The sequence below is a fragment of the Perissodus microlepis genome, chromosome 22, assembly GCF_051167445.1.
Source record: "Perissodus microlepis isolate ML-2025 ecotype Zambia chromosome 22, ASM5116744v1, whole genome shotgun sequence".
NCBI classification, from domain to species: domain Eukaryota; kingdom Metazoa; phylum Chordata; class Actinopteri; order Cichliformes; family Cichlidae; genus Perissodus; species Perissodus microlepis.
In genome coordinates, this window is record NC_140481.1 from 6,863,949 (window position 1) to 6,875,249 (window position 11,301).

Here is an 11,301-nt window from a genome sequence, read left to right on the forward strand (position 1 = left end):
TAGTTAGTTCCTGCCACTGGACTGAATGCCATGGCTAAATATTTTTGAGCAGCAAAAATGATTGAGTGTAAAGCTATCAGCTTGGCCTGCCCCAAACGATTATTTTGATAGTCGACTAGTCACTGATTATTTTTGCGATTAGTCGACTAATCAGATCATGGATCCATTGGATGTAAAACGTACAGCTTATTGCACCAGCATGCATCTGCTCTTATATAGCTATCATTAGCTTACAGCTTCAGGTGTTCAAGGTATGTGCTAACTAAAAATAAAAATAAAGATGACAGTTTATTAATGAAATTTGCAGATTGTAGCAACAAACTGAAAACAAATATAACAAAAGTGCATTTTGTGCTCAGTGCTCACAACTATCCATGTTTTTCTTCAAGCAGTCACATTGCTGCCACCATATTGGAACCACTATCATGTACTACTCCTTTTATTTTGGCAGGCAATATGTCAAACTTTGTTACCACCTCTTTCATCCATGTCATTATATTGACACCAGTATGCCTCTCCTCAAGAGGCATGGTGTCAAGAATGAAGCTCATCATCTTCCAATTCACTCAGGAAATGGCAAGACACACCAAGGTAGGCCTCTGTTTCATGACTGGTCTAGACCAGCGGTCCCCAACCTTTTTTGCGCCACGGACCGGTTTATGCCCGACAATATTTTCATGGACCGGCCTTTAAGGTGTCACGGATAAATACAACAAAATAAAACTAGTACCGGTACCGAAAAAAAAAAAATTTATTCATAACACACGTGAAAAGACCAAGGAAAACCGAGTAAACGCTGAAAACCGATAAAAACCCTGAAAACTATACATTTCACACCTGAGCCTCAACTCTCGCTGCCCGGTACCAAACGACTCACGGACCGGTACCGGTCCGAGGCCCGGGGGTTGGGGACCGCTGGTCTAGACATCAGCAGTCACGGTGAAGAAACTTTTGACAGCTCCAAGGGTCTGCTTTACCTAAAGATATGAGATGATTTGAAACAATAGTAACCATTAGGAAGAAAATTACAATATAGTTTTTTATTATCAATAATGTTTGTCAGTTTATGCATCAAGATTTAAATTTGCCAATTCAATAATTCAGTTACATCAAATACAGTTAAGTAGGTTAAACATTCAAGTCAGTAAAATATCAGTAAAAATAACTTTTTAACCAGGATAACTTTTTTGGTTCCTCAGTCAGCAAGCTCTTAATATTATTTCATCATTACATGTATTAAATTGTAATACAAATTGCTATTTTGTGTTTGTAGTGTCAGAGAGTTCAATCCGTTATTACACTCTTAGATCCTGCTACTTATTCCTGCGTCTTTCAGGATCTTACAAAGCTTGAAACAACGCGTTGACTATTAAATTAGTCGCCAACGATTTTGATAGTCAACGTAATCATGACTAGTTGACTAATCGTGGCAGCCCTACTATCACCATAAACAGTAGCATAAAAAAGAAAAAAACCAAAACACACCATGACCAGTTTGTGTCTCTGTAACTAACCAGAGAACTTCAAGCATTACAGCACATGACTAATTTGTGTTACTTTTCTCCAATGACCCAACGAAACACAGAAAGGCAATAATAATGATAAAAATAATAAAAATAATAATAACTTTATTTGTGTTGCAAATAAAAATCAAATACAGACACATAATCAACATACAATCTATGTAATCGGAGAAAGCTTAAGGAGCTTAAGTTACCTTACTGCGCAAAAGTCCACTAAACACACGCAACCAAGCTACCAACTCTCCCGACTTCATATAACCAGGGAAACAATGCCTGGCTAGCTAGCTAAGCTTGCAAAAGAACACCACAAAAACGCATAGCATAGCAAATGAGCTAAAACAAAGGGTTACCGTGCCAGTTTCCTCTGTTGTTTTTCACTGGTAGCCGATAGCCGCTGTAACTTCTTATAATGGCATGAGAGCCAGTTCCGTAAGCAATGCCATTTTCAGCCCATATACAGACACGTGACTGGAATATGTCAGTGTCATAAATTTTGGGCCACATGAGGTTTTTGCCTTGCAACTTCTGATTGGTGGAACTGACACGCAGTCGCTACCTTGATTCTGTTGGCTCAAACGATTAAAAAGAGATGCCAATCATGCAAACTGGCCAGAGTTTAAAGTGTCCATTTAAACCGTCTATTGCTAAGGGGGAATGTTCCCCGCTGCCTGTGAATGTGTGGATAATTCTTAAAAAAAATATATTAAAAAAAACACAAGCATTTTTAGGTATGTAAATAAAATTAAATATTTTCTGCTGTTTAATACCTAAAAACTTAATTCAGATATGGTTAAGCCCTTTGGGGAAGAGCAGGGCTTGATTCAAGCTGTTTCATTCAGTGTCCTTAACAAAGTGCAGGCACAAAACACAGACAAAGGCTTGAAAAAATGATAGGATACACAATGTTTTAAAACATGTTAATTCAGGTCAGTTCCGCTTAGTTCCCTTTCTTCTGGTTATTCACACCCCCCTGCATTTGTTCTTTGCCAAACCGGTGACAGCACCAGTTGTGAGTCACTGCACGTGTTCCATACAGACTTTAAATTTCACCTCTAATGTTTTATGACAGTAGCTTGAGTGTTGATAAAGTTGTGTACAATATTAGCCCTTTTCTGACTTATTTTAACTGGCAGTTTAAACAATTTCGCAATTCACACAGCTTAAATAAATATTGTCTGCTAACCTTTATGTGTGTGTGTGTTTTTCAGATGATGCATTTCAGGAATACTTTGAAAATACTTGTCCTAGCCTCCAAATAATCAGTTGTTTTGAATTTAATAAATCCTCTTAACCTTGTTTTTTCTTCCTAGCCACATAAAATGTTCCACAGAAAACAACAATATGGAAGGTCATCTTGCAGGACTCAATAAATAGTTATAGGTAGGTTTTTCAAATGTCATACTTGGTGTAATCTTAGCTGTGTTGACATTGTTACGCAACTGATATAGTATATGGTTTGATGACATTGCCAATGTTTACAGAGCAGCAGGCGTATTTTATCATTTGAGAGAATGGGTAACTGGAATGTCACACCTTTAATATTTTCCTGTTTGCACACTATCAGCTTTTGACGTGAGCTGACAGCAGATTAACCTATATTACAGGCTCCTTTATTAAATCTATAGATCATTACTGTATGGAACCACAGATGGAAAATGTGTTTTATAGTCATGGATCCTTCTTCAGTTTTACACTGGATATAAAATGCAGAATGCAGTGGGTTTGTATGTGATTAGGGCTAGTGGTGTGCAATACTGCAGTGTTTAGTATTCATCTGATATCAAGTAAATACAGCAGGGGCAGTATTGCCAATAATACCGATAACAATGCTTTTTAAGGCAGCTTATGTAGGAGAGACTGGCATATAATGGTTTATGAAATTAATCATCACTTGTTTGACAAATCTGAACACATTTTAATGACCACCAGAAATCACTATGATTTTTACTCCAGAATAATTAGTTAACATAATAAAACACATACATGAAATATATTTGACTGTCAACACAAAAAGGTTATTATATTCAAACATTTTTCATACTTCATGTTTTAGGTATATTTTTTCAGCTCCAGTACAATAATTTATTTAACACAAGTCAGTGGCCTGAATATATTATCTAAATGTCTCAGTATATTCTACAGGCAATCAGTCTGCTTACCTAACAACTAAGATGACCAATAACACTTTACTATTAAGTAATGCTGAAGAACCAAATAAAAAACATTTTAACCACTACATGAAGTACCTTGTTGTTCTTTGCCTGTTAGAAAGGACAGTAAGACTGGGCTCTGTCTGTAGGCTCTCTGCTGGAGGTCTTAGTCTGTCGAAGGGATTTCCTTCCTCCCGTCTTCATCTTTTGCTGCTTGTTCCAGCATTTACAACTGTAAATTACTTCTTACATGATGCGCTGCTTTCTCACTTACTGCAGCCTGCATTTCACTGCTCAGTCCCATGGGCTCAAGTGATAGCTAAACACAGCAGAACATGGAGGAGGGGATGGAGCAGCATGTACCTGCATGAGAGGAGCAGTGTTTACACAGAGATGCCTATGATCTGATAAACATGAACAATGCCGTGAGCTTGGTAATTATATTAAAATATTACACCAATACCAGTGTTGGTCTCTACATTATCGTTATTTGGCTTGGTCTAGCCACCTCTAGTTAAAACAGTTCAAAGAGCCTAAAGTTTCCCTGGGCCAGTTCAACCATACACTATTGTACCAAACATTAGAAAAAGTGTTTGAAGTGAAACATTTGTGATGTTCTAAATTGCATTTAGATCATTAAATTGTCACATATGACTAACAGCTTTAAAATTTTGCTTTTTGCTTTTAGCAGGCAGATTGTTTGTACTTATTTTCTAGTAGAAAAGGAAATGGATAGCAGAAATTAAGTTGCGAGAATTTTGGTGAAGTACACCAAAACACCAACTGTGGAAGACTAGAAGGGGGAATGAGAGATCAGAAAACTTGACATCTGGAATTAAAAAAAAGAAAGAAAGAAAATTCATCAGGACCCGATGACAACAAATTCAAGTAACAAGGATCTGACAGAGAGTAGAAGTAGGAACCCATCCTTGTTTGATGAAAAACAGGTGCTGGTGCTAAACTCTTGAAACAGCTAGTACAGCCACGTCTCCAGAAGGGGGTGATTGGAGAGGTGTGCCAGCATCCGTACATACATCAACCTGCGGGTAAGGAAATGGGAAAGAGAGAAAGAGCAGAAGAGAACAGGCACAGAGGAAGAAAGAGTATGAAAGACATGCTTGACTATGACATTCTAATATAATTTTGGTTGTACTATAGATGTAAATCAAAATTAACAATTACTGGCTACTGAAATACGGATCACACAATCAGTCCCAGTGGCTCTGCCAACCTTCTGGCACTGCCCCTGGAATCCACTGCACCACCTCTCCTCTGCAGTGGAGCCGCAGACCACACTCCACCACATTCTCAAAAGTAATTTTGTGTGTAGCATCGTGGGATCAGTACAAACTATTTTAAAAGTTGTAAATTTTAAAAGCTTTAATCCATAATAAAGTGCTGTCAAGTAGTATTTAGATTGCCTTTTCTATTGATGAGATTTGTGTTTCTGTAATTATTCCTTTTTCTACTAAACTACTGAGCACTAAACTACTGAGCATTAAACTACTGAGTTATTCATTGTTCTTGCCGGTTGGCTTTGCTAAAATCAAGCAATAATCTAAAATGTAACCTGCAATCAGTTTATGACTACATCTGGCTAACATTGGCAGTTCATGTGCTAGCACATCCACACCTTCTCTGTCTACATTCATTTCAGTGTCAATAGAAATGTTCCATCACAGCACAGCTGTTATGATTAGCCTGACGGTAACTGTCAAATGATGACTTGCACCAAAAAAAACCCCAAACAAATAAAACAAAACTATGCAACATACCAGCTGAACACTATGTGTATTGTGCTCATGAAGCATAATAATAGTGGAAGATGATTAAGGTTTAGAAGAAATGTTTAAGGATCAGAAGAAAATTAGGCAAAGGGCTCCGAGACATTGCTATTCATTTACAGACAAAGCTGTGATGTGTATTTTGTGTGATGTGTGTTATACAGACTGTAATCGTGCTAATTTGAACATGTTTTAAATGGCTAATTGAAAGTGAACATGATTTCATCCCAGCTGATTTTGATCGACATGCACTCTTACTGTACACTGAAGCACTGAACCCAACACATACCAACTCACAACTGATTACATATTTATGTGTGGTCAGTGGCTGAAGCAAAAACTCGGGTGTGGGAGGAGTTTGGAGAGGCCATGGAAAAAGACTTTCGGACTGCCTCGAAGAGATTCTGGCAAACTGTCAGGGGGCTCAGGAGGGGAAAGCGGTTTTCTACCTGCACTCTGTATAGTGCGGGTGGAGCGTTGCTGACTTCGACTGAGAAAATTGTCGGGAAATGGAGGACCTCCTTAATCGCAATGGCACGTCTTCCGTGGAGGAAGCAGTCTGGGGACAAAGGGGATGACCCGCCAATCTCCGGAGGCAAGGTCACTGAGGCATTTAAACATCTCCTTGGTGGCAGGGCAAGCTGATACCAACTGAAAATGTAGACATTATTGCTTACAAAAAGCTCAATGGTCAGTCTCTTCTTTAGTCAAGAGGATGTGGTTTTCTCAGTTCCCAAAAAGATTTTCACATTTTTATTTATCTGACCACAGAACAGTTTTCCACCTTGCCTCAGTCCATTTTCTCTACCAAGAATTAAACATTCCCCACAACGTTGAGCTGTGTGAAAAATGTTGAACACATAATTAGATCTAGATAACGCATCTGCAGTTACATTGTCAGTGTTTTAACATTAATCTGTGGTTTACAATCCTGCAGACCAGACCAGTGCCCAATTCTCTTGTTCGTGTTTTGCATCACAAGAAAAAAACAAACAAACACTGGTCACAGTTATCGTTTTTTGGATTATGGTCAGTGAAAACTTGAATAGGTTTCAAAGAAGATTCTATTTACACTTGAAAGCTCTTCAAAGCAAGCAACAAGGCAAGGGCATCTTTGTTAATTGTGCTGTAGTTTAGCTGATGTTTTTACTTTTAGAGCAACAGCGGGTGGGGTGATCTAGCCCAGCAGTCCCCAACCTTTTTTGCGCCACGGACCGGTTTAATTGCAGACAATACTTTGACAGGCCAGCCTTTACGGTGACCCAGATAAATACAACAAAATAAAATGATACGACCAAGACAAAAACTGTGGTGTTTTGTGTATATAATAAACGCAAATTCACTGTGTATTTGTGTAACTTTATTGGCACCATTCCCCTGAAAAGGCCAACAACACCGAGAGTAACATCCTCCTCTCTGCCCCTTAATGCTCTCTGGTTGCTATGGTAATGCGTAAACATTTATTTCAAAATAAGACACACAACTGCAACACGTGAAAAGACCCAGGGAAACCAAGTTAATGATAAAAACCCTGAAAACCATAAATTTCACACCTGAGCCTCAACTCTCGCGGCCAGGTGTCAAACGACTCATGGACCGGTACCGGTCCATGGCCTGGGTTTTGGGGACCACTGAGCTAAGCCACACCAGTCTACTAGAGAGCAATGCGGTCTAGGTACTAGTATCAACCGTTTATTTAAAGGAAAGGCTGAAATTTTATGAAGCTAGTGCATTACACAGCAAACATAATCACAACCTGATAAGCAGGAGACCAAACAATGGTCCAGGTAGCCACTGTGTTCACAAAACTGGATCAACGTAATGCATATTATATAGTCCACAACCACGAGGGCAATGAGTAGAAGTAATCCTGAAAACCAGACCCATGTGCGCAGTGTCCTGCAGCTGCTTCTGGAGAACCGTCTATGGCCACGTCTACACTAAGAGTTTTTTTTTTAATTGACTGACAATGAGGTGGAGTTGTTGATTAACACAAAAGTACAAAGTTGCAAAAGCAATTGAGAATTAAAGAATTTGAAGAAGCTAAACGTATTAGTGTGGACATGACATATATGTTAATGCAGAGAAGTGTGAATTTCACGCCTCCACAGTCTCTTTCCTGGGCTTTTGTTATTTAAGGACGGCAGGTGAAGACAGACCCAGCCAAGGTTCAGACAGTTGCTGAGTGGCTGGTCTAGAAGCCTCATTAGAAACAGCTCCAATGCTTCTTGGGATTTGCCAACTTTACTGATGCTTCATCAGAGGTTACAGTAAGGTAGCAGTGCCACTTTCTAGACGTACGTCTCTCAAAGTTCCATTTGTTTGGTTCACAGAGGCGGATCCAGCATTCTCAAGATTAACGACTCTGTTCACCTCAGCACCATTGTTGGTACATTCCGACACTAGATTACGTTTTGTGGTAGAGGTGGATGCTTGGGTAGCTGGGGTTGAAGCTCTCCTTTCCCAGCGCTTTGGACTCCCCTGCAGATTGTTATTGTAAATAAACTGATTGTAAACTTGATTGCTTCTGTGCATTGTGTCTGCTTTTGGGTCAATTTCTGTGCCGTCTGTGACAAAGTTATCATCTTCCAGGATATAATAAATAGGTAGATAAGTACCTTAAAAAATGTAATCCACAGTGTAATTGGAGTTGTATATACATTGCTACACAACTAATAAATGTCTTAATATCAGTGTTATTCATTTTTAATTCAAAAATTCAGTATCTAGGAAGTATTAAAATGTATGCTAGTATCCTTTTTTGGAAGTGTTTCTTTTACTCCAATATTGTGATGGATTTGAACATTTGTCAGTGTCGTAAATAGCATACAAATCATCATCAGTTTTAATAATAGAGTACTGTTACTTATTTAGAGACCTCTTTATAGTGATGATATGTGTATATCACAGTCACTGCTGACTTCTTTGTCTACTAAACCACTGAATCACTCACACACACAGCAGCTGACAAACCTTTTAACATGTCAGCAGTCATACTGGTCACAAAATAAAGTAAAAGTTTAGAACTTTAGAAAGCAAATTTAACGCATTATGACTAGAGATGGACGATCCGATATTAGGTATCGGTATCGGTCTGATACTGACCGAAATTACTGGATCGGATATCAGCAAGAAATAAAAAATGTAATCCGATCCATTAAATATCAAAAAAGCACCTCACAAAACTTGCGACACGGCGTATTTGTAGCCTCGCTACCAAACCGGCATTTCATCTCCGAGGAAGTTATCCCAGAGAGAAGTAAAGCAAGTGTGTAAGTTCATCTCTGAATGTTTGTAAAGCATTCCCATGTTAAGCTTAACAACCGATATATGGACCGACTGCCTCTCCCTCTCCTGCTGCTACTTCAATCATGAAACTGCTTATTGATCAGCTGATCGACTTTTCTGTCGCGAGTCCGTCTCTCTTCTTTGTTTTTGGCCCACTTTGCACCAGAAAGAGGAAACCAGCGGCTGAACAACAGCAGCACGTTTAACCTTGATAAGCTGTTGTTAGAATTTATTTAATATTACTTTCTACACCAGGATCTTTTTCTATGTAGCTGACAGCTGGTAACTGTGCAGGGGCGGATCTAGCAAAGTTTAGCCAGGGGGCCGATAGGGCATGAACAGGGAAAAGGGGGCACAAAGACATACTTTTCTTTCTTATTCTCATTTAAAATATCTAGCTTTTAATTATTTAATAATTATCTGAATCTTACACCCAAAGTTTTAATCTGATGTAAAATGTATAGAAGTCCATTACTGTATATAGTAACTGTTAAATCTAATATACCCTAGTAAGCTGTAGTACTTTTTCCTTTGGGAAAGTACCATCTGTGAATTCTGCAATTCTGTTGAAGAAAGATGTTGAATCTATTTAATTATTCTTGAAAAAGAATTTATTTCTGTGCATTTTTTTTCACCCTGCATCAAATTAAAGTTGATTACATCGATTAAGCATCATGAGGAAGAGGGTGGGGGGTGGTTCCCTATTTTCTTTTGCTGGGAGTTTGCAACCCTATTAGTTAGGTTGCTTAATATTTCTGCTAAGTACTCTTTAAAATACCAGAATAGGGAGGATGGAGTAGGTTTAACTTTATTAGATTGATCAGTGTTGCTGAACTATGAAATATTTTGGGTGCAGTGTGTTTTTTTACATACAGGTATAACAGAATAGCTTTAGTGTTGTTGTTTATTTAAACTTGAGTATGAACTTATACAAAATGCAGCAAGATATTAAAAAAAAAAACTGTTTTATTGATTAAAAAACACACTATATCGGATTCATATTGGTATCGGCAGATATCCAAATTTATGATATCGGTATCGGTATCGGACATAAAAAAAAGTGGTATCGTGCCATCTCTAATTATTACCAGTCCTTTCTTCTGTACTATTGACACTTCATGTGTTGACAACCTTAGGTTGTGTCCACGCCTTCTCTGTCAACATTATTTTCAGTATCAACAAACCTGATGCCTCAGGGCAAAACAGTGACAAGTCACAGTGTAAAAACAGTGACTTGTCTAACAAGTTTACATCCAATGGTTTCCACATAGTGGAAATGGCAGAGATAAACCCCTAAAATTCCCTACACCTTCCTTTCACCTAAATTTAAAAATGAAAATCTAAATTTTGCAAGAGAGAAAAATATTGCCATTAGTCCCATTTAAGAATAAACTTAAATGGGATAGGCAAGCAAGCATTTCTAAGTGATGTTATTTGTAATGTTTCAGTTGAGAGAAAAATAAATAAATATTAAGCATCATGTGTCTTTTGCAAGCCAGCTGCACTCACATGATTCTCTACTGATCCAAATCAGCTAACACATTATAAGCAAAGATAATAATCTGTATCTTAATTCAAAAATATCATATAACACTACTGTTTTGTAAATATTAAATACACTGCTTTCCAGTGTTTAAGTCAAATTAGTTAGTATAACAAATGGTTCTTTTAAATTTTACTTGAAAAAAACACCCCAAACAACTATTTTATTTTTTAATAATTTTATTAATTCTATTTTTCTGGATGATAGAAGCCACTTATGAAGCATATCAATGAAAAAGAAGATTAGGTTTTGGAAGAAGTATTTTGCAAACTAAAAAACAAAATGTGACACACTCTGGGCAGAGAGACATCCATAAAGAATGGCTTAATGCTGGATGAGGACAAAAACACACAATTGGTTGAAATAAATACCCAAAGTTTCACCTGAAGACATCAGTGTGAAAAGAAAAAAAACATCACAGTAAGAACAGTGGCAGAGGTCAGAAATAATTGCATCAAAGGGGCCCAATGTACCGTGTTTTTCGGACCATAAGGCGCACCGGATTATAAGGCACATTAAGCAAAACAAAACAGTCAGATAAGTCAAATTTTATTCAACTCATTCTTCTTGCTTTCTCCACTTCCATACCAATGATTCATTAATGTTGATTTTTCATTAATACTTAGGCAAAACCCCTTTATATCTCATTGGGATGTACCATATTTTCCGCACTATAAATATGATGAGTTCTGAAAAAATGAAAACGTACAGCTCTGCCATCACTTCCAACATAAATTAAGACAGAAAACTAAATAACAGTGACGTTTGTAGGGTTACTGAAGTTGGGCTAGCTGGTATATAATGATGTGCTGCGTGATCGCTAGCGACACAGCTATGTTAGCATAACATAAACACAGTGAAGCTGGAGGTTGAACGCTGACTTTTTTCCAGAGGAGAACAACTGAGATAATCCATCCACAATTCAAGGTTAGTCATTAATATACTGCAATAACATGGGAATAGAGCAGCTGCGAGAGAATTCAACATTAATCAATCAATGGTACGGAAGTGGA